Raw genomic sequence first — 26,630 nt, forward strand, 5'->3', positions numbered from 1 at the left:
CATGCACGTACACACACGCACACACGCTCTGACAGGCCCAGAGGAAGTTTAGCAGGCAGCTAGGACAGAGGCTGGAGCTAGAAGCAGAAAGGTAGACCAGTTGGAAGAAGCTGGATCACTCCTGATGTAAAGAACCAGAGAAAGGATGAGAAAAAATGGCAGGAAGGTGGGACAAAGGAAGGCCTCTTGGGCAAGTGTCTCTTTTACTGCTTTAATCACTAACGTGGCCCTAAACTTATGGCACAAAAGGAAAGCTATGTGGGTTTTTTTTAGTTATATAAAGGGTTTTTTTTAAAGTGAGGTACAGCTGCTGTACAATATTATGTAAGTTCCAGGTAAATGACATAGTGATTCACAACTTTTAAAGGTTACACACCATTTATAGTTATTACAAAGCACTGGCTACCATCCCTGCTCTGTACAATATATCCCTGCAGCTTTTTTTCCTATACATAGTATTTTGCACCTGTTACTCCCCTCCCCCTATCTTGCTTGTTTGGGGAAAGGCTGTATCATTCTGCAGAGGACCGAGGAGAATCAGCCCCATGTGTGCTCCATCACACCATCACCAGTGTACCACAGCATCACTGTGAAACCTTGACGGACTGTCCTTCTCTAGTCTCTACGGAAATAAGACGTCTTTGCATGCCTAGTACACTGGGCTGATGTAAAGAGGATTAATGAAATGGTATTTGCAGGAGTTTAGAGATCTTTGCAAAAATATCTGCAGAGAGAAAGAGAGAGAGGGAGAGGGAGAGTTAGGTTTCACACCAACTCCAGGATCTGAGAGCCACTGGACTCAGGAGAAAGCACTTCAGTAGTTATTGACTCTTCACCGTTAACTCGTTTGCCAAAGCCTGCTCTGCTGAGAGAGGTGATCTATACACAAGTCCCCAGAGCTGCACTGGATTGGATTTGAGATACAACTTGAGAATCAAGGCTCAGCATCCCTGAAGTCTCGTGCCCTGAAGTCATTCTTCTGATGCACGTATGAGACTTCCATCATAAGAAGAAAAGTGACCTATGTTGCACACAAGAGTTCCCGGTTCCAGAGGTCTATTGTAAGTTACGCATCACGGTCAACCCTGCTTTCAGGCAGAGTCACAAGCGAAGGTCAGGGGCAGCAGGTCCTCCTTTCATGAAAATTCTCTGGGGTGCCAGGACTTTGAGAGGGTGTGGTGGAGACGGGGCCTGTTGTGGCAAATAGGAAGATGGGTTAGAAGATTTGAGATCTTTTTTTCCTAATCTTAAGCAAAAAGGCGTGAACGTAATAGAAGAGGTAAAGAAGAACTTAGAAAGGAACATTTTGTTTATTAAATCTATGCCACAGCCAATTTCACCTATTTAATTATGTCACTTCAGTATAATGTGAATCTATTTGTCACTTCTCCCATCAAGCACCTACATTCACTACATTTGAAAGGATGTCTGCAAAAAGTCCTTGCATGCATCCATCTCTTCACACCGTTTCTAATCGATGGCTCATACCTTGCCGTCCCGAAGATTCAGGCAACTGTGGTTCATCCCTTCTCGGTTGGTTACAACAGATGGTTTTCACTAGCTCAGAGTTTTGCTGTCTCTTTTTGGAAAGTACAAATGTGTTACTTACAGGGAAGACACCCAGGAATGATTTCAATATCCATAACAAGTGTGTTGGTAAAAGGGAATGAGAAACTGAACACAAATTTCTTTTCCTTTGCTGTAAACAATGAGCAAGCCTAGGATATCTTCTATAGAAACAGACACTTTACTTAAGAGGCAGTATCATGAATCCCATTTTCTTACCCATAAAATATCGCTTCCTATCATGGTTTAGGGAAGGAAAATATTTGATAATTTTCATTCAACTTAGTCCTACACCCTAGAGTTTAAACAAATCATTAGCATCTTGGACAAAGGCAAGATGACAGTGTCAAGGTTTTTTAAATCTCCATGAATCCTTTTGCAAAAATAGAAAGAGCAGCTGAAAACAAAACGGATATTGTACTGATTTCCTACTGCCATTGTATCAACTGGCCACACATTTAGTGGATTAAAACAATGCAAGTTTATTATCCTATAATTCCGGGGACCCGAAGTCTGAAAAGATCTCATGGTCCCAAAATCAAAGTGCTGGCAGGACTGTATTTCTTTCTGGAGGCTCTAGGGGAGGGAAATTTTCTTCCATTTCTTTACTTTGATCATTTTGTTAGAATACATCTTTATGTTTACCATCTGAGGGTTGGTTTTCCTAACTATTGAGTGTGCCTTTCCAATGTGCAGATTCAAATCATCCTTTATTTAAAGAAAATATACTTGAATTATCCTTTTTAGTATTGTTCCACTCTCTCACCATGTGTTTTATCTCTTGAAGATAATTATGAAAGGTATGCAATGCAGTCAGCAATGGTTTCATCTCTTGAAGATGAAATACATGGCAACAGAATGGAATTAATAGTAAAAATTATTTTAAAAGTATACTAAAATAAAAATGGATTAATAAATAACAATAATAAACTATCTAAAAGCAACTAAATCAGGTTAAAATCCAAGCAGACCCTTCTTATTTGAGATGACCTGATGGCCCTAAGGTATCGGGGACAAGGAAGTCCTGAGGGTCAGCTGTCATACTGGAGGCTCAACGAGAAGAGACCCTTGGAATCAACCTCTATCTCACCTGTGAGGATTTCATGTGCATCTTACACATGCAAAAGTCATTGCTCCAGGGCCACTCAACAAATTTTATTATTACTTTTGACACCAGAACATCATCAAGGCAGGAGCTTCCCAACCTAAGAACACCCCCTCCAGGGCGCCTTGTACATGTGGACGCCCAGCCTGAGCTGAGCCAGAGAAAAGCAGTGACAGCCATGAGAGCGGTTCTGGTGCATGTCCGGTTATGAGCTTTCTATCTCCAGATGAGCCCACAGGCTACACCAGATGTTCAAGCATCACAAGACCTTCTACCTCACTCTCCCCATGGCCAGGCCAGATGGCAGTGAGATGCTATCTCTCCGTCCTTCTTTCTCATCCACTTGTCAAGTGTAAGCCTTTTACATGTTGGTCCCCAAGTAACTGAGAGCAGGAAAGTGGCCAGGCGTGCCCCATCCTCCAAAGCTCCCTCCCAACCAAGAAACAGGAGGCTCTGTAGGTGTCTATGCCAAACACCTGGCAGGGAAGCAGGTACTACAAGTTTGGGAGAGTGAGGAAACTGCTACGAATAAGCAGTCCCCCAAATCTCTCTGTGTTCTCCCTGGATACTGGACTTACACCACCTCCTGAGAGTTGCCCAGAGAGGCCCTGTCACACGGGAAAGCACCACGAAGCCACAGTATGTTTTCAGTACACCTAGAGCGGACAGGCGTTTCTCCCTGAAATGCCAGTGGGAGGCTGTCTCCCTCTCGCCAACAGCGTCCTCATGCCGGAGGCTGTAAAGGCACCTGGGAATAAAGAGCGCTTTCCTGTGCTGGCTCACGTGTCTTCTCTGCAGCTCTTTCTCCTGCACACGTGCTCGGAGAGTGTGAGCTCTGGGTCCCCCTGCTCCTCTGTCGCTCATCCTCATCCCTAAAGAGTGTGCTAGAGAGATTCCTGTGCGTGCGGCCTCTGCAAACCTATGCTCTAGTGACTGACAACAGAAATCGAATTGGCATCCGGATAAGACCAACTGCCACTCTCCTCTGCCAACGCTGCATCTTAGGAGTCATGGCACACCCTTAATAATAGCTCTCAATACATTTCCAATCCATGAAATACGGAACGCGGCACAGCGCCCCCACGACATCTTTGCTGACGTGCAGACGTGGGCATTTTCAAGTGCGTACTTCGCAGCTTGAGCAAACTGCCTTTACACAGCCACACTGGGGTTTATTTGTGAGAATCCCTTTGCTCTCAGTGCCTCTTCCTACCCCACAACGGTAGGTGAGTTCCACTCCCCTCCCTTTCTCACCGAGGACCCCCCGGCCAGGCCCTCCTCAGTGCTGCCCTGACCCACCGAGCCTTTCCTCGCCCCCTCCTCTCACTCTCTCTGCCTGGCCTCTGGCACCAGCAGCCCCTTCTGTGACTCCATTTCTCCACACCCCTCTCCCTCAGAGGCTCCCTCGTGACTTCTAGGGTAAGAGGACCACAGCTCTCAGGCACCCTTCCCGCCCCCGGCACCGGTGCCCTGGGGGGATAAGCTCTGTGGCCATGTGGACGCTGAGGCAGGAAGGAGTTTGTCCTCATGCACTCAGCCACCTTACGGAGGGGTTTCTGGTTCCGAGTGGTGAAAGGGTCACTGTGGGGCAGAGATGAAGGAAGGATCTTAAGGATGCTTTACAGACTGACAGGAAATTAGGAAATGTGAAGAACGGATGTGCCCTGTCCTCTAGTTTCGGTCTCTGAACCGAAATAGTGAGACTTTCTTCTGAGAAACAACACTGTTCACTCCAACTTTCATAATGTTTCCAGAAGAGCATTACTGGCACCATACCGTCTTCCCACAACTAAACCATCAGCTACCACCTGATCCTAGGGAACCACGCACAGAAGTCAGAGAGCACATCTGTGTTGGTGATACTGGGTGAGTGAAAAGGGGTGATTTCCACGTTGCCTTGTTCCTTGGTCAGTGTGCAAAACATACACTTTTACTGCATACTATAAAAAATATGCACAATTAAAAACGGTATTTTGACTTCCAAATACAGAATATTTAAATCAAACAAATGCAGTTGAATTATATATTTACTACTTCCATGTGTATTATAGTTTACATAGACTTTTGCAAACGGACCAGGAACACAACTTCCATTGATCATTTGTATCCGAAAGAACCAGAAAACTACAAATTTCTTAAGTAGATTGTTGGGATACAGCTTCTCTGTAAGCTAGTTTTTATTAACTTTCTTGTATTTGCAGTATTTCTGCCGTAAAGCAGGGGGAGAGGAGGATGGGAGGAGGAGGAGGGAAAGTGGAAGAAGAAGAGGAAGAAGAAAAAGCAGCAGCAGCCGGAGCAGAATTCGTCCAGCATTGTGCTGCATGGCCTTGCGGAGATGCTCAGGTGACCTGAGCTGTCTGTCTCCATGACGACAGCAAGAGCAGCACCCCAGTAATAATAAGGATGACTGACCAGCATGCACTCACAGCAGTCTTCTGGGCAGACAGATATCCTTGTGAGGGCTGTCAAAGCACTTGGGGGTCTACACCCCTCTGAATGCTGACAAAACCAACACGTCACGTTCAGAATAATGACGCTCAAAGGCCCTTTAAAGAGGAGGCGGATGAGAGGACTCAAATCTGACTGATCATCTGATCGATCGTATGGCCTGTGTGGTCAGAACTAAAGTAAATCCACCTCCTGCTGGGCTCCAACTGGATCAAGTGTCCGAAACGTGAAAGCTAAGGGTGAAGCCCTGGGCTGCTAGGACTCACCAAAGTCCACTGTACTCCATGAGGCCTTTGGGGACCAAGCAGCTGGCCACCCCCAAGTGACACCTGACATCCGAACATTGTCCCTGAGAGCCCGACCCCGGCCTGCCGTTCTGTGCGCTGGGATTGTTACCAGCTGTGTGCCCATTTTAGTAAAGGGAGGGCAAGAGCTGAAAGACACCCAGTAAGAGAAGGGATGCTGAAACAACATCTAGGTTAATCACCCACATCTCTTGGGACCTGCAAATCCCCAACGCGTCTGTACTAGTTTGCTGCCACAACAAAGCACCACAGACGCAGGGGCTTAAACAACGGAAATGGATTTCACAGCTCTGGAGGCTGGAAGTCTGAGATCAAGGTGTCAGCAGGTTGGCTACTCCTAAGGCCTCTCTCCTTGGCGTGTAGACAGCCGTCTTTCCCGTGTCCTCACATGGTCGTCCCTCTGTGTGCGTCTCTGTCCTAATCTCTTCTTATAAGGACATGGGTCAGATTAGATTAGGGTTCCTCCTAATGGCCTCGTTTTACCTTAACAACCCCCTTAAAGCCTCATCTCCAAATACAGTCACATTCTGAGGTCTAAGTGTCAGGACTTCAACACATGCACTTTGGGAGTGGCACAATTCAGCTTTGAACAGCTTCCCAGAAAAAAGAATATATATATTAATAATATATATAATATATAGTATATATATATATAGCATATATATATATATACTATATTTTTCTTCAAGAAATTGTAATTGTTATATGTGGTGGTATTTTATTTTCCATTTGATATAATAAAAGAATTTAACAAACTCACCCCCATATTATAATCAGAGTAGAGAAAATTGCTAACGTACACACATCTCACTGAACGGAACACTGCAATCTTTGTCAGATTTCCTCTCATCCTCCATTGCAATGCAGATATGCATGGGTGTTTCAGAAAAATAATGAAATGTCCCTTACACATTCTCCAATGTGCCAAAACTTCAACAATATGAAATCCTGTCCCAAATATCATGCTTCTGGACAAATGAAATTGAGGTAGAAGATACCTTTCAAGATATTTTACTATAACAGTTCCATAAAACTCTTTCCACAAACACTGTTCTTGACAAACCAATTTACTGCCTATGTTGTAAGTGTCGGCTCACTTCAAGAAAGAGAAAGAGAGAATGAGTGAGAGAGGAGAACGTGTCAGTTTACACAATGCTGACAAAGAGCACTAATATTTAAAGATTCACCGAGAAGTCAGAAAAAAGAGGAAGATAAGTGTTAATTTCTTCAAGGTTATAATAAGTGCAAACTTTATTAACATATATTGTTGTGGAAATCTAATCGGTCTGTCAAGAAACCAGGCACCACACTCGGAGGGTTGGAGAACTCAGGTTATTAAGCCGGCGGTCCCAGATGAGCTAACGCTCTAAAGTTCTGGGGCCCCGAGCTCAGGGTGAGCTTTATTTTCATAGGGGTCAGTGCACATGGTTACAGTTAGCATTGGTTGATTGGTTACCTGGTTACTATAGGTTACGGGCAGTTACAGAGTGCGGGAGTTGCTATGGGTTACATGCAGGGGGTTTCCAAACAGAAACTTGCAGGAGCAGGAGCAGAACATTCCATACTTATCAGAACATCTTAAGGTTACAGTTGATTGCTAGGTCATCTTGTTCTTATCTCAGCGCAGCAAGCAGATTTTACAGAAGGAGAGCAAGCATGAAGTTATTTCTAGCTGAGCGCAAACTTCTAATGTTCCTCTTCAATATTACCAAATACTCTTGCTAAAGACTGTATGAGCATCAGTGACAATGAAGGTTGGACAAAAAGTCATAAAACCATCCCGCAGTAGAGGCTCAGGGCACAACATGTGAGTCTGGGTCTTTAGCTCCTGCATATGATAACTTAGGTGTACATAATATACCATAACATCTTAATTCAACAAAGAATCATCAAGCACCTCTGATTTCCAAAGCAGTGAGGCTAGATTCTAAGTGATGAAGGAAGAGGGTTAAGAAAAAGACTATACTCTCAAACAACTCCCAGCTGTGAGAGGAGATAAACAGTGACTATGCACAGTGAGGCAGTTCAGGAGGAAATGCATGAAATATACTCCTGTTTCCTCTACAGCTCAACTCCTAAAAGGGCTACTTTCTCTCCTTCTCTTCCTCCTGTCCCGTACATCATCTGCCGTCCAACCCACTGCCTCTGCTGTGAGGTCACCTTGTCCTTTGCCATACAACACCATACTGAATCAGCGCCAGGAGCCACTTTCGATGTCCCCTGTAGAGTCCCTATGACCAACTGGGTGCCACCTGTGCCAACACAGCTCATGAGGCAGGCTCCCGAGTGGGGGGAGCAGCCCGCCTCCTCAGCAACGCCTGCGTTTCTACTCAACCAAGCATCCCTTCCCCTCCTGTTCACCTGGGGCAACCTCTGCGCTGCGTTGCTCCAGAATTTCCAGCTGCAAGCATGGCAAATGCCCCTCTGCCTTTGGCTTCTCTTCCCATCAAGCTTTGTGCTGCCCTTTCCTGTTGCAGGTAACTCCAGAGAAGGCTCAAGATTTGCTGCTGCACCATTTAAACAGCTATTTCCTTTCCTGCCTCCTGTGCCTGCCTCAAGTTGCTGCAGGGGGAAAATCTTCATTGAAGTCAGGGGTCTGCAAACTAGCTCAAGAAGGACAAAATCCAGGCCTTGCCCTGCTTTTTTTGTAGTCCAGGAGATAAAGAATATTTTTTAATCTTTTTTTAATGGCTGAAGAAAATCAAAAGCACATCTGAAGACACATGAAAATGATTTAAATCCAAATTTCAATCCTAAACAACGTTTTAGTGGCACGCAGACACACTCATGGCTTTACGCCTTGTCTGTGGAAGCTTTTGCGCCACAATGCAGAACAGAGTGGTTGCAAAGCCTAAAATATTTGCTATCTGACACACAACAGAAAAAGTGTGCTGATCCCTGCCTGAAGTCTGACCCTCTACTCTCTCCATTCTAGGACTTAAGTAAGACTTGACAGGCTGGCCGCCCAGCTTTCCTTTTGATATGTAAAGCTGGCTATAAATCCCCTTTCTCCCCGAGAAAGCCTGCCTTTCAAGATCGGCTGCTTCACCTCAGGTTCTCAAAAAAAGAGCGGGCTTTGGGAGTGGCGGTGAACAATGACCTCATTATTTCTTCTTTCCACTCCTCCTGTAGAAACCCTTATTGGCATTCTAGATAATGGATGATTCTGGTTCCCTGGAGGTGGGGAAGCCATGCTCAAGGACAAGAGCACAGGAATATTTTTCAAAAACGATCATCTTCAGTGCAAATACAAATTACCCCAGGGACAGTAGGGAGGGACACACACCGCAAACAGAGCAAGGGACATGGGGAACAAGGAGCTGGGAATAACTGAGGGACTGGTTGAGACCTCTAGGGCTGAGGAGGATGGTGGGGAACGGAGACAGGAGGGAAGGGCACAGCCCAAGAAAATAGCACAAGCAAAAGCCTCAGAACCGCGGCGCTCAAGCCATTCCTCCAGGAGCCTGACAGTATTTGCAGACAAGGAGATACTGGGAACGAGGGAAACACTGACCCCCTTAAAAGGCAACCGATTACAGTTCGCTCCTGTTGTGAAGCAGATGAAGCAATGCTGCAATGACTCCAGTTACGTTCTGTCGCCATGCTCAAGGGAATGCAATACATCTTGCAACCAAGATGCTCGGATTTAACTGCCTGCAGGCAGAACGTGAGAGAAACCAAGAAAGCATATTCACATTAATTATATCCCATCTCGAGAACACAAAGAAAAAGATCAACGAAAAGGACACTGAATACAGAGCTCACAGGAGGGAGAATGTGAGCATTCCTCTCTCATTTTCCCCACATGCTTCACAGTTTGCTCCTTCCAAGTCAGATGCTCAGGGACTCCTTGTGTCTATTACAGTCTTGTTTATTTTGGCAGCCTCCTGTCAACTATAAACTGGCACTTGCCATCGGCCCCTACAAGGACCAAATCGCACCTGCTTCTGCAGCTGCTGACCTTCCACATCCCCTGAAGGGAATTCAGAGTGGAGACCAGGAATGAGGCCCTCTGTGCTTTGCAGGATGGGCGGAACAGGTCTTCAGATAGATGCGTTCAGGAGCACAACCCTTGCATCTCCTCTTGAAGCAGGAGACAGATGGGCCCCCAGGGCAAACAGTCTGAGTTTGTTCCCTGTGAACCAATACTCTGAGACAGCAATAACAGGACAATTGGGAGAGGAGGCTGGGCCCTGCCCAGATAGAAGATAAGAGACCACATATTCCTCATTGTGGAAGTCAGCAGACCTCCCCCGACCTCACATGCACAGAAAGCCTCCTTGCAGGTCAAAAGGGGAGGGATGCCAAGTGGCCAAACCTACCCATAGGCCTCTTCAGTGGAATCCATCTTGGCTAAGACATGCACACACACACGTGGGAAAATCCTCAGATACACCAAATATGGACTTTGAACCAGGCAAATCAGAATGACTGGTCAAAGGAAACACGGAAGAAACGCCCCATATAAGTGATTTAAACTGCCACAAGGGTGCAACTCTCTCTGAGCCCGTGTGTCTATCCACATGTATCTGCTCCTTTTTTTCCCCTAATAAATAGTTTACTTGTTTCACTACTTTCCGTCTTTGCGGGAATTCTTTTCTGCAAAGCCGTAGGGTCAGGGCCTTGTCACTGACCACCGGCCTAGTGACGAGTGCTCTCACCACCACTACCCGACCTCAATCACTGACCGGGAGCTGAAACCCTGCTTCAAAACACTGCGGGCTGAGGCCACCCAAGATCACTCATACCTAGAAAAGCACTAAATCCCTACATGGTGATGTCTGCTCCTTGTGACTAGCAGAAACCCCCTACAAAAAAATGTATTTGATTGCATGCCTCCTTTACCAAGAACACATACATACTACTCTTCCCCTCTGCCTCTTTGGAGCAGTTTCTCAGAGCTATCTGGGATGCTATCTCCCAGGCTGCAGTCCTCATTTTGCCCCAAATAAACTCAACTCGCAACTCTCACGTTGTACATTTTTTTTAAGTCGCCATAGAGCAGATGTGTTCCTGAGCTACTGAGTGAAAATAAGTAATATAATGCCTTCACAGAATTCCTTTATAGAACTACATGCAGGCTCTTGTAGAATACATCTGAGCACCATGACAGAAAGACAGGATTTGAGAAAATATTGGGTTTTTTTCGTATTAAGTGATTAAGTACAAGATGTTGACTTTTCTCATTGAACATGTTTCATAGCCAAGTCAAGTCATAGAAAGCAAATCATGTATTGCAACGCAATACTGTGGGGAATGGTACTGCGTAGACTCAAGAGCACTGGGTCAAGACTAAGAAACAGTGTTGTACAGCAAAAACTGGCACAACAGTATAAAGCAACGATATTCCAATTGTCAACTTAAAAAAAACACACAACATGTGAGTTGCGAGTTGAATGTATTTGAGGCAAAATGAGGACTGCAACCCAGGAGACGGCATCCCAGGTAGCTCTGAGAAGCTGTTCCAAAGAGGCAGGGGGGAAGATTAGTATCTATGTATTCTTGGTAAAGGAGGAGCACATCCAATCAAACACGCACTTTTGTAGGGGGTTTCTGCTAGTCACGAGGAGCAGACGTCACCAGGTAGGGACTTAGTGCTTTTCTAGAGATGAGGGGATGCAAGGGCTGGGCTCCTAAAATCAGCTCTTGAAAACGTCTAACCGTCTGAAGACCTGTTCCGCCCATCCTCCAAAGCCCAGAGGGCCTCCTTCCTGGTCTCCCCCCTGAATTCCCTTCAGGGGATGTGGAAGGTCAGCAGCTGCAGCAGCACAAAGTGATTTAATTCTTGTACAAGCAGATGGCAAGTTCCAATTTATAGTTGACACAATAAAGAGCTTAAAAAAAAAGAGTAAGAAATGGACTTTAATCACTTGTTCTATTGGATTTCAGTTGATGGGGTTCAGGACACACTATTCCAAAATAGGGTACCTTGGCATAGGGAATATGTCTCGCTGAAGGAATCTGAGGAATGGCACTCGCAGAAAATCCTCACTGGAAGGTCCCCTCCGCGGACCTGGAGGAAAGGAGCATCTTTACCCGGGAAGATGAAGGCACACAGAGAGGAATCTGCAGGCACAGCCCCTGCTGAGGTTCCCCCAGTTCACTACATGCAGCTCACCTCTGCTCTATCCTCACGTTCCACTCTCCATCAGACCTGGCGTAAGGACACTCAGGTTTAACCGTTTCTCCGGGTCTTCATTTCCTTACGAAGGCTCCCATGTCATGTAAACCTTACACACAATAAATGTGTATGCTTTCCTCTTGCTAGCCTGTCTCTGTTATACGGACCCCATTCGATAACTTAAAAGGAAAGAGGAAAAAGATTAGTTTCTTCCCCTACGTGGCACTTTGTCTACTGAATTTGAAGAGGATGTCTGAAGAGGATGACAGCTAAAATATCTTCTGGTTTCAGAGCCATGAAACTCTTCCAGTGGATTCTTAAATAGTTCATCCAATTTGTTGAGTGGCCACTATGCAAAACGTCATGCCAAGCATGTGGCTGGATTCCAAGAGGAAATGGTAGAAAGAAATGAAGAGATTTCTTTTCTCAGTAAGCGTCCATGCTCTTCACCCTAACTGCTGTTCAGTTCTCTAAACAATGTCCCTAGATCTGGATTTAATTTCAGTGGATTATGCCCTTTAATTGCTTTCTTCATCTTTTGTCTAGAAGCTTCCGTCCTCTCTAGCATGTAATGCTCCTAGTAACGTGTGTTTCAATGAAGAGTCACACAGAGCCATGAGATTTATTTGCAATGTTTTTATTTCCATAAAGTTTATGTTTCCACCATCCCAGGTCCTGTATGGGCACGTCTCTTCAGTCACCTTCACCGAAGCCATCCCAGCAAGTGCAACATCTGTCTCCTGACTGGTCTCCTTCACTACACTGTGTCACAAAGCTTCTAACTCAGACACCATGTGAAGCTACACAGTGAGATCCTAAGTGTGCCTTATTGATTTGCAGGCACTATAATTTCATTCTGTGGGACACGTGCCTTCTTGGTTTGGGCATGGCCTCTTCCTTGGTTGTCCCTGAGCCACATCTCAAGATCACATGTTCGTAGGCTAGCCTGATAAGTAACCCCAGTCATGGACAAATGTCACACTTTCCTCTGACTCTAACTTGTATAGGATTTAGCAATGTTCTCTAGCCAGCAGGTTAACTGATGATGAAATTATTAAATGTATACTTTCAACCCCTCCAGGAAATTCATTACATCCCACTGACCTTTGCTTCTGCTGTTTTTAGCTTTTATCACGCACCCAGAAAAGACAGATTTAGTATGCATTGTAATATCAAGAAATTTTGGATCTAGAAATATCACAGTATCCTGGAAGTGCAAAATACATACCTCCAAAATCCTGGTATCTTCTTAAAGACCTCTTTGTCTCATTTACCAAGTTACCAAGTGATAAAAGTTCAAGTGACTGCAAGTAGGACTGAAAGCACATAAATGCAACACACAGGCAGGCACTCTCCCCACTATGGATTTATGTCATGCATTGTATTCCACTTATTTATTTATATATTTCTTCCTCAATACTAACAATAAGAGCTGTTTCTACATTCCAAGTTAGATCAGGGACAGTCTTCAGTGGGAGGAAGCTTAAAGCACTGGTGAAGCTGGTGGAACTGAATTCTGAAACGTACCCACTGGTGGTGGCGGAGTTGTGGAGACGTTCAATGCATCTTCCTAGTTTCCACACTTGTTCCTTGCGTACTTTGGATGCTCCTAAGATATTTCTCAAGTTGTATTTGAAACAGAGGGCAGTTATCAGCTTTCAGTGTAGCATCAGTGTAAGTAGTCAGTTACACTTCAATGAACGAAGCATATCACGTTCTGATAGAATGCTCTCATTACTCTGCGTATCTTAACCTTGGCCACCAAGAAATGGACCATTATACATTCTAATCTTTCCCTCCATCTACCTTCACACATACATGTGCACCCTTTTTGGACTGATAACATTTTCAGAATCTTAGATTAGCTAACCACCTCTAACAAGTTGTTTCTCCACTTGCAAAGTAAAGGGAGAGAAGTACAAGAGGAAGGGCAAGGATTGTATTTGGTGTGTCTTCTACCCACCTAACCTGTTAGGTATTTTACACGCGTTTTCTATTATTAGCTCACATTTATGGCTTAACACTCAAGAGTTATGAAAAATAAAACACATAAATTCTGCATAATTAAATGCGACTCCTGAGTGAAACACGCTTTATCTTCCGAAACTGACAGCCCAGCTTTGTGCCAGGGATGGATTCCAGTTGTGATTTGCAGGATATACACTTTCTGGCTGATTGACAAGCTTGGAGATCAGCCGGGCGGCAAATCTGAAAACAAACCAAGAGTGGGTGTTTGCCAGTGACTTCTTGGAAGGCAAACACCACAACCTTGGGCTTAATTCTTAAAACACTACAGGTTTTAAGTAAAAATTCTGCCAAAACTACAGTCAAGCAGAGGATCACGGCATTGGAGGGAAAACTCAAAGGAATCGTTTCCAGGAAGAACAAATTCTAAGGTGGTCCAGGATGCCTGACAGTGCTTGAGACAATGTCTTTCTTTTTAATCCGATGGGTGTAAATTCCTGGCCGGGAGAATCTGTGTGATGTTATAGCAATCCAGCCCTCTCACAGAATTTCTAATTCTCTCACCATGTCTCTGCGCACGTACCAGCAATACAACATGCTTTCTTTTCCTTCATTCTTTTTTTTTCCTCTTTTGGCCACCCTGTAGTATGTGGAACTTCCCAGATCAGGGATAGAACCTGTGTCCCCTGCAGTGGAAGTGCAGAGGCTTGACCACTGGACCACCAGGGAAGTCCCACGACACCCTTTTCTTAACCATCTTTTTTTGAGAAGCCGTTGAGAGTAGTGAATGGTTTAGGAAGAACATTCTCATCCAGGTGGTATTTCTACTTTACTTTTCCTTTAAGTTTTGTGGCTGAAGACACTAGGTCTATTCATTGGCTCATGGCTCCCTGACAGCCTAGAGTGTTACACTGCATGGAGTGGACTCCCTCTGCATGTGTAGCATTAATTAATCAAGGTCTGTGTCAGGACAAGCTACCTCCAAGGAATCAAGACTGCGTACATCTAGAATGGGGATCCGATACAGAATGAGGGAGTAGGGGCTGACCAGAGAGGAGGAGGAAACAGCTTCAGTCCCTTGTAAGATCCAGGCTGCGGTGGAGAGAACACAGGCCGGGTATGTGCAGACTATCTCTGTCATTTCTTGCTGGGTCTTCTTCTTCTTCTTCTTCTTCTCCTTTTTTTAAATTTACTTATTTATTTATTTGTTTGTTTGTTTATGGCTGTGTTGGGTATTCACTGCTGCATGTGGACTTTCTCCAGTTGTGGCGAGCTGGGGCTACTCTTTGTTGCAGTGCACAGGCTTCTTAGTGCACTGGCTTCTCTTGTTGCAGAGCACGGGCTCTAGGCTTCAGTAGTTGTGGCACATGGGCTTAGTTGCTCCACGGCATGTGGGATCTTCCTGGACCAGGGCTTGAACCTGTGTCCCCTGCATTGACAAGCAGATTCTTAGCCACTGCGCTACCAGGGAAGTCCCTTCCTGGGTCTTCTAATAACCCACACTGTATCCAGGAAAAAAAGACATACCACACAGGACAGTTTCAGTCCTAAGTCAAGAAGTTTTGACTCCAAAGTGCTTTCATAATGAGGGAAATTATTATTTCATATAACAGGAAATGGAACTGCAGCAGCTCAAAGATTCCCTTTGCCCTTCAGAGCACAGGAGAAGCTACTGCTCTTCTCCAGGCCTCACGCAGATTGGCTTATGTCCAGGAGAAGAGGGCCTACTCCTTTCTAGAAGCTCCTTTTCCCAGAAATAGCTCCTTTATCTCTTACTGAGTTCTGCTTCCAAGAGCCCTCCCATGTCACGAGGAGGGTGGATGAACCTGGGACATGTCTACCCCACCAGCATTCTCACCATGCCGCTGAAAGCCTCCTCCCTTTATCACCAGTGTGACCTCAGTGGCCACTCCAGCCACGTTTGGGACGTGGCTCTCAGTTCCTGCCTCCCAAGCCCACCCCTGCCCACAGTCCACCAGACAGCTATCTGTCTGCAGCAAATGTTGGCCCTGTTTAAGGTTTCCTGTCCCATCTCTGGTGTTCTCACAGTCCCAGATAAATCAGCTCATAAAAGTGAAATCAAGGTGGGTGGAGAGGGCAAAGGTTTACCAAGCTTCACCAGAAAGTTCCATTGTCTTCCCATTTTGAGCCCCATCAGAATTCCAGCTATATAATATTTTCTAGATATTCTGCCCACTACTGACACTCATTCAATGTTTCTTAACTTGTATCTTTCTAAAACAGAAGCCTTCTCTAAAAATCATTTTGTGAGTTTCAAAAGAGGTGGCAAACATTCAATGATTCTCAGAAAGTTGGGATAAAAAAAGCCAACCAAATACTAATTTGACTGCAATGTCTTTTTATTATTCAAGGACAAATTTAATCATTTTTAAAAGAGTTCTAATCTCCATTATCTATTAAACCTATGAAAGCCTTAAACATTATTGTCTTGCTATCAAGTGGCACATACAGGAAAAGAAATTACACTTAGTTTTACTACTCAAGGAATTAGAATTACTATTCGAGTAATAGAATTGCTACTACCATTCATATTAATTTCTTATGTATAAAGTTCTAAAAGAAAAATGTATATATATTGCTCTTTAAAGCAAGGACTATATACTTTTATGACATCTCTGAATTCACACTGAACTCTGCAGCTGGCTACATTCTTTCACACACACTAGCTCTCTGTGAGGCTCTTGCAGCAACACAATGGAAGCCTTGCTATTAGCAGTACCTCTTTATAGATGATTTGGCTGAAAGTCCTGGGTGACAATGAACTTGCTGAAGATGAAGAGTTCAAAGGTCAACCCAGAACCCAAACTCAAGACTTCTAATTCAAAATCTCAAGCCCTTTCACATCGTATTTTTAAATTAATTTTTAAAGGATTTCTCTTGTGCAGAATATGTGAAACCAAATTATCTCTGTTATTATAAATATTGTTTTATAACTTTCAGGCTCATAAAAAGTCTATTTGAACTAAGAATAAAACATGATGGCGGACTTCCCAGGTGGTGCAGTGGTTGGGAATCCGCCTGCCAATGCAGGGGACACAGGTTCAAGCCCTGGTCCAGGAAGATCCCACATACCTTGGAGCAACTAAGCCCGTGAGCCACAGCTACGGAGCCTGCGCTCTAGAGCCTGCGAACCACAACTACTGAGCCCCGTGAGCCACGACTACTGAAGCCTGCGCACCTAGAGCCCGTGCACTGCAACAAAGAGTAGCCCCTGCTCTGCGCAATTAGAGAAAGCCTGTGAGCAGCAATGAAGACCCAATGCAGCTAACAATAAAAATTAATTAATTTTTAAAAAAAGAACATGATGGCTAGTTCACTTACATTCTAATGTTAAAAGTACAATGACTTAACGTGATGATTTTGCATTTGATATTATTTCCAATCTACTTTACAACCAGTTACCAATGTTTCCATCCTTGCTATCTGGGTCTTTAAGATCTAGGCTGATATCACCATGTTTCCGTAACTAAAGATACACACTTGAGGCAAGAGAGAGAAAGGTGAGGGCGGGTGGTGGTTGTCAGGATAGCACTGTGTGTCATCTGAGTATAAAACACCCAGCTGACAGAGATTGGCTATTTTGCTATTTCAGGATCTACCGTGTTTTCTGTGTTGCCCCAGTGGAACTGGTGGATAGAGCATGTTCTCACATGATCTGAGTGAGAGAGCAGATTGGGGGTCCTATTTTGAAGTTCTGGCTCAACAGAATGGCCAGGGCCTAAAGGCAAAGGAATGAAACGGAGGAGCTTGTTTTAAATTCCATTCTAGCATCATGCTTGAGCATCTGTCATAATGTCGCGGAATCCACAGCCAGAGGCTGGAAAGCCCCTGCGCACCGATGCTGGAAGTGACTTTGACCCTTCCCCTGCAGCGCGCGCTCGCTCGCGCCATTTGTTATTCCTGAGTGCGGCTTCTGAAGCACCACGCACAGCGGATCTTCATGTGGCCTTTAAGCACATTGATCTGTTCCTCTTGACGCTTCCTGGCTGGCTCTTATAATAGCTTTCACCCAGCCCATCTTTCTTGGACTGGAGTGTATTTGCAATGCCAGGTTCCATGGGTGAGCTGAAATACCCACATCAGACTTGTGGACACGGCGCTAAGAATCCTGAACTCAAGAAAGATGGCAAAGAATCCACGAAAAGTCATAGAAAATATAGACATTCATTCCTCAGGTCATTATTTGGACATGTGCCCTGATCTTCTCTGGTCATAAAAATGATGAAGAAATGAAGCAATGGTGCCTCCATGAACAGAAGGACTTCAGGCTCCAGGTCACCCTCTGTGGGACCACTTCCAAAATGAAGCTAGTTCCTCACCCTGGCCCAGTTTGTCTCCATCTCTCTGCTGCCTTTGCCCTGAATGCCAGACACTGAGGTCCAAGACTGCCTCACTGCTCAACCCATGAATAGTGTCCCTGAAAGGGACACGGAACCTCACTTCTCTCAATGTCTGTCCTTCTTTGGCCAACAGCCGTCATCAAATGCCACGTTATGTGCATTCCACATCCTGAGAGCATGAAAATCTTTCTTTTCTCCTCATTTCCACCTAGATCATCCCATGAGCATTTTGAAAAGTGTTTTTCTCAATGAATACACAATTTGATTGATTGATTGATTGACTGATTGATAACAAGAAAGTTTAGAAACTGCTGAGCCACGGGCCCACTTATAGCTAAGCCTTCCTGTTGACCTCCGCTTTAATTTCTGCTTTCCAACTCAGTCGCCTATTGGGAACAGGCTGTATACCTAAATTCCAGGCTGGCTGGCTTGGACAGTGACCCACAGGGACTCTTCCCGCTGGCATTTCCCTAGGTCTCCCAGATGGACTCAGTTTCTGCTTTCTCTTGCCTGAACCCTTATGAATTTCCCTAATCTTCAATGGCAACTTCTACCGCTCAAGCTACCATAAAGCCCTTGTTCCCCACGGCCCCAAATGGGTGTGATGATAGGGGCTCCCCTGGCCTCTGCCCTTCAGCACTTCCTCCCCTCTACACAGATCACACTGTCAGCTGTATCAGTTACACTGCAGCCTAAGTACGCAGTGCTATCCCTCACGTATGTACGTATACACATACATAGGTACGACAGATGTGTATGTATGTGTGTATATGTGGTACATACATGGCTATGTACATATTTATGTTTGTGTATGTGTGAATTTATGTATACTTCCCACCTCCTTGCTGTGGAGCAAATAATTTTTTAAAGTTGTTGACTTTATTAAGTGTCCTTAGAGAAGGATTAGATAAGCAGATATGGTTTGAAATCAGAGGGAAAAAATGTCAGCACTGAGCTGGTAAGCTCCAGAACCACAGCTCTTTGCAGCCAGCTATCAGTATGCCAAAGGCCCATGTTTTCTCAATAACACTGTTAAATGAAGGGCTTTGTTTTCCAACCAAACATCTATAAAAGTCTGTCGACTTTATTTCCCCAAAAAATGTTATGAAATACAGAAACACAGAAAACTGACTCACAGGGGCACGTGCCCTATGAAGCAGACAAGCACACCTTTTTAAGAAGAGCAAGATAAACAGATGATGCTACACGTGATTTTTTTTTTTTATAAGTTTTCAGAAACACTTAGGAAAAAAGCAGAAAGCAATGTTTCCAATGGTGAGATCAACCGACCTCACCAGTGTGAGACATTCCAGAGAATTCCCACATGGCTGTGCTCACATCATGCAAGGAGCAGATTCAGAATGTTCATCTAATGATCACAGTTCACGAAGGGAATCAAATCACCATGAGACGCATGTGAAAATGTATAGAGCACCCTTGTTGTGGAGGAATGAAACAAAGGCAGGGGGAAGGCCACGTGCAGAGAAAACAACGCTGGAGACATATGACAGAGCAGTGTTCTCATCAAAGAGGAGAAGTGTAAATAGAACACAAAGCGGCGGCGAGGCTGAGGGATGGAAATAAGTCCCCACAGAAAAGAGCATTTCCTGGGAAAGGATTCATTATCTTGAAGGAAATTAAATAGAGGTATTTTACTTTTAGACAGAAGAATATTTCACGTGGAAATGTCAGTTCCAAAACAGATACAAAACAGGAAAGAAGGTGAATTAGTGCACCTGCTGTCAGCCACACTTTTCTCTCTGAAGAATTTTTTGTTATTTATGTTAAGTACTAAGCTTGTCAACAGTTACAAGATAAGAAGCCAGAATAAATTACTTGGACCCAATAGTTCAGAACAGAGCCGAGGGCACAGCGAGGTCACGTGTTGGTATATGAATCCCATGTAAAGATTTGGGGGATATGTCCACCCATGAAGACTGAGTTTGATTTTTATTTTTTCAGCCAGGGCTCCCAAACTACTCTCTGAATGCTGCTAAACGATGAAATGTATCCCAGGCTTGCATTAAAGTCTCCTGCACCAGCTTTGGGTAGCGCAGTGGCTATGTTCCTTCCTGCAAATGGAAGCCAGCTCTGTCCACGAGAAGGGCTAAGAGGACCAAGTGAATCAATGACCAGAAAGCAGAAGGAACACTTTCTGAGACAGGGAGGTGCCCCGTAACTGTGAGTCACCTTTCATTTTATCTTTTAGTTTTCTTCTCTAAAGAAAAATGTACCCAACTAAAATTCCTAAAGTCCCCTATTGTAGGGAGCATCTTAATGAACTATAGAGTAAAAACATCATGTCCAGCTGAGCATAGGCCACAAGAAGACATCACCTGGAAAAGACAAGCAGAAGGAGGAAGACAAACAGGAAGAGGAAGAGGAGGAGGTAGAGGAGATGGAAAGATGAAGAAGAAGAGGAAGAAGAAAGAAGAATATAATATGATGATGATAATAAGCTGCTGCAGTGTACAAATATTGGAAAATGCAGTGAAATAAATTTGAGTAACTAGATATTATTAAACCCTTATGTTTTTATACCACTTTACGTTTATAAATCATCTCGTAAAATTATGATGTGAGATACTATATTTTACAAATGAGGGAACGGTCTCTTGCAGGGACGCGCCCAGGCTGTACACCAGATAGAAGGCAAAACTGAAATGCCCGTTGCAGCCTCAGGAAAGCTAACCTAGTGTTTCCACTAAGTCATGTCCCTCGGGAACTGGTGAAATCAGAACTCTCCACAGCATTCTAAAATACTTGCTTTGCTAAGGAGCTGTATAACCCCATTCGAATGAAACGCTACCAACGCATGCCTAAAGAAAATTACCAGCTGTCTCATTACGGTTTGGGTGAAAGTCACTAACTCACTGACACATAAAAATGGGAACATTTTTCTAAAAATAAACAATTCAATCCTTGAGGCAAAAATTATTGATGTTGATGTATGTGCGTAGTGTTCATGAAAGAAAGTCACTTCTTTTCCATCACAAGGTAGCCCACGGCTGGATACGTAGTCAAGTCTTTAAAGCGTCTCTGCAGTTGGAAGGACCTTTCAGGAACTACTTCCTGGCCAGCACGGACTAGGCACATCCCGTGGTATTTGGACACAAAGAGAAACAAGATAAAATCCAAACTCCGTCTGTAAATAAACAGTGATATGTATACATATGGTTATGCAAATAAGCCGTGATGTGCCAGTCGATAAACGTAAGAATAGTGGATCAAGAACACAGGAAGGAGGGGGCATCTCTGTCCTCCTCAACCAGGAAGGACGCTATGCAAGATGCCAACCCAAAGGAACGGATACTTGGCTGGTCCAAAGGACCGCTGGGGAGATTCCAGACACAATCAAGACAGAGGAGGGAGGAGGGTGCGCTCAGTGAAGCCGACAGTTTGTGAAAAGGCAGAGGCACAACAAAACTCTCTGTGTTTGAAAAATGACATCCTATAAGTTTATTAGGCACTTGACACATGGGTGGGTGCCAGTGAAGAAAGACAGTGGTGGAGAGTCACAGAGGGGCACAAAAAGAGGGGCCCTTCTTATACATGCCCACCAATGGCTATCCTTGTATTACTGATATTATTACTACCTTATTTAGATTAAAATTTTATTTAAATTAAAATTTTTATTTATTTTTAAATTTTTTATTTATAATCTTTTAATTTGAGATCAGAAATCAACACTTAAAAAGAGAGGAAGGAAGAAGGAGGGATGGAAAAGGCGGCGGGGAGAGACAGAGAATGAGAATGACAGATCATCTATTAACTCTCCAGAGGCTGGAGACACAGTTACTGGGGCTTACTGAGGGACTAACACAGGGCACATCACCATCACTGATGAAAACTACACCCAGGGGTGAAAGACAGGTGTTTCAAGGCTCTCAAGGTTCTTCCATCTCTCTGGGAATACAGGAGACCACACACAATAAGGTCTCATGGCCATGCCAGCAAAATCATACCACAGGGTAAAAGCATCACCAAGAAGCACTCCCAAGGACGCACAGGGCAAAGACAGGCACCAAGGTAGACAGTGATGGAAAAGCAGGACACATGGAATTTGATGGAGGGGGAGGTGGGAGGGAAAGGGTTTGTAGACAAGAGAAATCACATCGGCAAAAGCTCTGACGACAAATTGCCCTTAAGATGTGCACAATCTGTACCAGAAGTGACAAGATGCTGAGTTGATCGATTTTAAGAGAATGGAGAAGATGTAGTAGAAGGACGCTCTTAGATGCCATGACTTTGTGGTGACGTGACAGTAAGAACTAGAGTCAACTAGGGCTGGGGGAGCATGGTGGCAGGAAATGTTAGTGCAGATAACTTGAGTAAGTACCTACTACACCAGTACGAAGGTCTCACCACTGGGGGTGGTCTTGGAAATACAAAGATGAAGGAAGCCTGATCCAGTCTTTGAGGAACTCAGAGCGTAACAGAGACACACCAGAAAGCAATGACAATTCAATGCATGGAGCGACAGAAGAGAACTCAGAGCCACGAAGCTTGGCAGGAGATGGCAGAGGAAGCGTTACATACAACCAGTAAGGTTTGACGTGGGCATCTAGGGTGAGGAGTTAACAAAACAGGCAGTAAAACCAAGGGAACCACATGTGCAAATAAGGCCTGCATGGAAGAACAGAGCAGTGGAAGTGGAGGAAACAGCTCTGAAGTGTAGCGCGCAGACAAGCACAGGCTGCTGCTGCAAATGGGGCCGGGGGCCAAGACGGGTTAGACTCCATTAGACCTGGCAGAGAGCCGGTGACTAGAGCAAGGTGCTCAGCCTGGAGGCATCGTGCGGATTAAAAGTGCAGGCAGGTACCACAACGTTCATCGCAGCCCTATTTACAATAGCCAGGACATGGAAGCAACCTACATGCCCATCAACAGAGGAATGGATAAAGAAGATGTGGCGCATGTATACAATGGAATATTACTCAGCCATAAAAAGAGTGAAATTGAGTTATTTGTAGTGAGTGGATGGACCCAGAATCTGTCATACAGAACCAAGTAAGCCAGAAAAAGGAAAACAAATACCGAATGCCAACTCATATATATGGAATCTAAAAAACTGCTACTGATGAACCCAGTGACAGGGCAAGAATAAAGATGCAGATGTAGACAACAGACTTGAGGACATGGGGTGGGGGGCGAAGGGGAAGCTGGGACATAGTGAGAGAGTAGCAGTGACATATACACACTACCCAATGTAAAATAGATAGCTAGTAGAAAGCTGCTGCATAACACAGGGAGACCAACTCGATGATGGCTGATGACTTAGAGGGGTGGGATAGGGAGAGTGGGAAGGAGTCGTGGGAGGGAAGGGATATGGGTATATAAGTATAAACACGGCTGATTCTCTTTGTTGTACAGCAAAAACTGGCACACAGTGTAAAGCACTTACACTCCAATAAAGAGCTTAAAAAAATAAAATACATTAAAAAAAAAAAAAGTACGGGCAGACTTCCCTGGTGGTGCACTGGTTAAGAATCTGCCTGCCAATGCAGGGGACACAGGTTCAAGCCCTGGCCCGGGAAGATCCCACATGCCGCAGAGTAACTAAACCCGTGCATCAAAACTACTGAGCCCGCATGCCACAACTACTGAAGCCCATGCACCTTGAGCCCATGTTCCGGAACAAGAGTAGCCACTGCAATGAGAAGCCCACGCACCACAATGAAGAGCAGCCCCCGCTCGCCGCAACTAGAAAAAGCCTGCACGCAGCAACAAAGACCCAACACAACCAAAAAAATTTTTTTTAAAAGTACAAGCTTTGGGATCATACACCTCTTTGATTCAGGCTGATTCAATTCTCAGCCATATAACCTTGTGAAAGTTACTGAACTTTGGTAAACTTCAGGTTCCTGATTTCAAAAGGGATAAAATAACAGCCCACCTTTTGCCCAGGCTTTGTGGCAGAACAAACAATACTGTGATGTCTAGTGTTTAGTGGAATATCTAGCTTGCCGTGGGTACTTAGTAAACTGTTCCTAAAATTATTAAAATGCCACACGTTTGGACAAAAAGAGGGAAATATGGATTCTGGAGTAGATATTCATGTTAGAGGCACCTGGCAAGGTGCAGCATCCAGGGAGACCCATGCCAGGACACAGAAAGGGGCTGGCTCAGACAGTTTCAAGGCAACCCCAGGGAAAGGTAAGGGGTGCAGCCTGGAAGGCACAGGCAGGAAGCACATTTCTAGATCTAGGACACACAGGTAGATTCATAAAATAACCCCAGCACGGGCTTTGAGACAGAATGTCAGCAAAGACACTGTGAAGTAAACTAAGAGAGAGAACACAGGGTATTTTTAATTTCACAACAACCAGAGGATTAAGTTGCATTTAAGGATAATAAATTGGGACTTCCTAGGTGGCACAGTGGTTAAGAATCTGCCTGCCAAGGCAGGGGACATGGGTTCCATCCCTGCTCCGGGAAGATCCAACATGCCATGGAGCACCTAAGCCCGTGAGCCACAACTATTGAGCCCATGTGCTGCAACTACTGAAGCCCACACGCCTAGAGCTCGTGCTCCGCAACGAAGAGTAGCCCCCGCGTGCCGCAACTAGAGAAAGCCCGTGTGCAGCAACGGAGACCCAACACAGCCAATAAAGAAACAAATGAATAAATTTATAAAAAAATAAAGATAATAAATTAAGGCTCCCGCCTCTTAAAATCATCAGACATTCTACAGCAAATTGTGACTGCTCTACTAGTTTTGGTTTTGTTTTTATACAGACGATTTTTTGCGAGCAGTCTTAGGTTGACAGTAACATTGAGCGGAAGGTGCAGAGATGGCATACGTACGTTGGGCCCCTGCAGGCGCAGAGTCTCCTCCTTTATCAGCCAGCATGGTGAGTGAGGTGAACTGATGAACCTGCACTGACGCGGCATTACCACCCAAACGCACAGTACATCAGGGTTCACTCTCGGTGCTGCGTACTCTGTGGGTTTGGACCATGTATCCATCATTAGAGTACCTTTAAGAGTGTTTTCACTGCCCTACGTTTCCTCTGTGCTCTGTTAATTCAGCCCTTCTGCTTCACCTCCCCAGCCCCACCCTTGGTTACCCCTGATCACGGCACTGTGGCCATCGTCTTGCCTTTTTCAGGATGTTCTCCAGGTGGAATCATACAGTATGCAGCCTTTTCACATGGGCTTCTTTCACTTAGCCATGTGCCTTTAAGGGTCCTCCATCTCTTTTCATGGTTTGATAGCTCATCTGAATGATTGTCTTGAAACACGGCAGTCTCTGTATCCATTTACCTACTGAAGGACATCTTGGTGGCATCTGAGTTTTGGCAATTATGAATACAGCTGCTATACCATGTGCAGGGTTTTGTGTGCATGTTTACCTTTGGATAGACACTAAGGAGCACACCTCCTGGACTGTATGATGAGAGTAAGTTGTTTTGTAAGAAACCACCAAACTGCCTTCTGAAGTGGCTGCACCATTTTGCATTCCTGCCAGCAATGGATGAGCGTTCCCGTTGCTCCACGTCCTCACCAGCATCTGGTGCTGTCAGTGTTTGGATTCCTGCCATGCTAACACTGTATAGTGTGATCTCAGTACTGTTTTAATTCGCAACTCCCGGATGACATGTGCTTGTCTGCCATCTGTACTCCACACGGTTCAACCGGCAGATTCCTTGCAGTGTAACAGAAATAGCTGGATAGATATGAAAGAGAAGCTGTGTGTGCAGTCACAAAATTTTGCTCTCCTTATGACCTTGAGTTTAATGGGATTTGAAAGCAGGTGGACCTTACTGGGGTCCTTATTATATTATTCACTTTGTTTTGTGTGTGGATGAAATTTTCCACAATAAAAAGAAAAACAATGGGAAAAAAAAAAAAGCTGGTGGACCTTCCGCCCAGAGAAGGACAGCAATAAAGTCAAGACAGCAGGCCAGAGAGGGGCTGCAACACCTGCACAGAGTGTGGGCAGCACCTTGATTTGAAGAGGCTATGACTGTCTCTTGACAGTCTGCACGAGGACAAATCAATAGCCTTAGGGAGTCACCAAATACTGCAACAACTGTTATTCGGCTCTGTCTGAAATCCCGAACTTAGCAGAACACACAGGTTTATGAAACACAAAAGAGTATTCACTATTATTGTGAGGAATGGGTTGCCTAGAAATAGTAAGCCTCTCTCTACTAGACTCTCATTAAAAGGCCGAAGAAACAAATTCTCGGGTCTTGCAGTCGCTGTAGACTCCCTATCGAGCCTCTTAAAAAATTGTTTCCAATGAGTGTTCCACTGTAGGAAGGTACGCACTGTGACATCGCCAGAGCCGCAGGCAGTGCCAGAAGTAACATTCTTGAAATTAATTTAATATACTCATTTCCTCACTATTTTGAAATCTGAAATTGATCATATGAGGGATATGAGAGTGCAAATTTGTTGGAAAAAAAGTTTTATTCCTGGGATGTGTAACTCAACTGCTTGTGCAAAAGCCAAAATTTGACTTTTTTAGAAAATCAACTCAGAAATGTCCATTTGGAAAATTAGAACTGGATGTCAGAGCCACCTACTTCTAAGATACATCTCTCTTTTTTTTTTTTTAGATTAAAAAATATGAATAAGAACCAAAACTTAAAAATAATGGAACAAAATATTCAGATGGAATGTATTAGAGGATTAAATATTCTTTCACTGCAGCTTATGCTTACCATATTCTTATTAAAAACTCACACTGCTTGTCCAAGGTTATTACATTTTCAAGTCTCTCCTGTTTTTCGAAAACCAGAAATATATAA

General features: G+C 44.5%; 1 long non-coding RNA gene across 1 annotated transcript in view; it reads right to left on the bottom strand.

Moving 5' to 3' along the window:
* Positions 1-348: 348 nt before the first annotated feature.
* Positions 349-26,630, bottom strand: part of LOC130842408 (uncharacterized) — a 45,088-nt gene continuing 18,806 nt past the window's right edge. Inside the window, exon 3 of the long non-coding RNA XR_009050422.1 lies at positions 349-1,191. This is a non-coding gene — a long non-coding RNA (uncharacterized LOC130842408). The remainder of the gene's footprint in view (positions 1,192-26,630) is intronic.

Source organism: Hippopotamus amphibius, chromosome X (assembly GCF_030028045.1).
Source record: "Hippopotamus amphibius kiboko isolate mHipAmp2 chromosome X, mHipAmp2.hap2, whole genome shotgun sequence".
Taxonomy (NCBI): Eukaryota; Metazoa; Chordata; class Mammalia; order Artiodactyla; family Hippopotamidae; genus Hippopotamus; species Hippopotamus amphibius.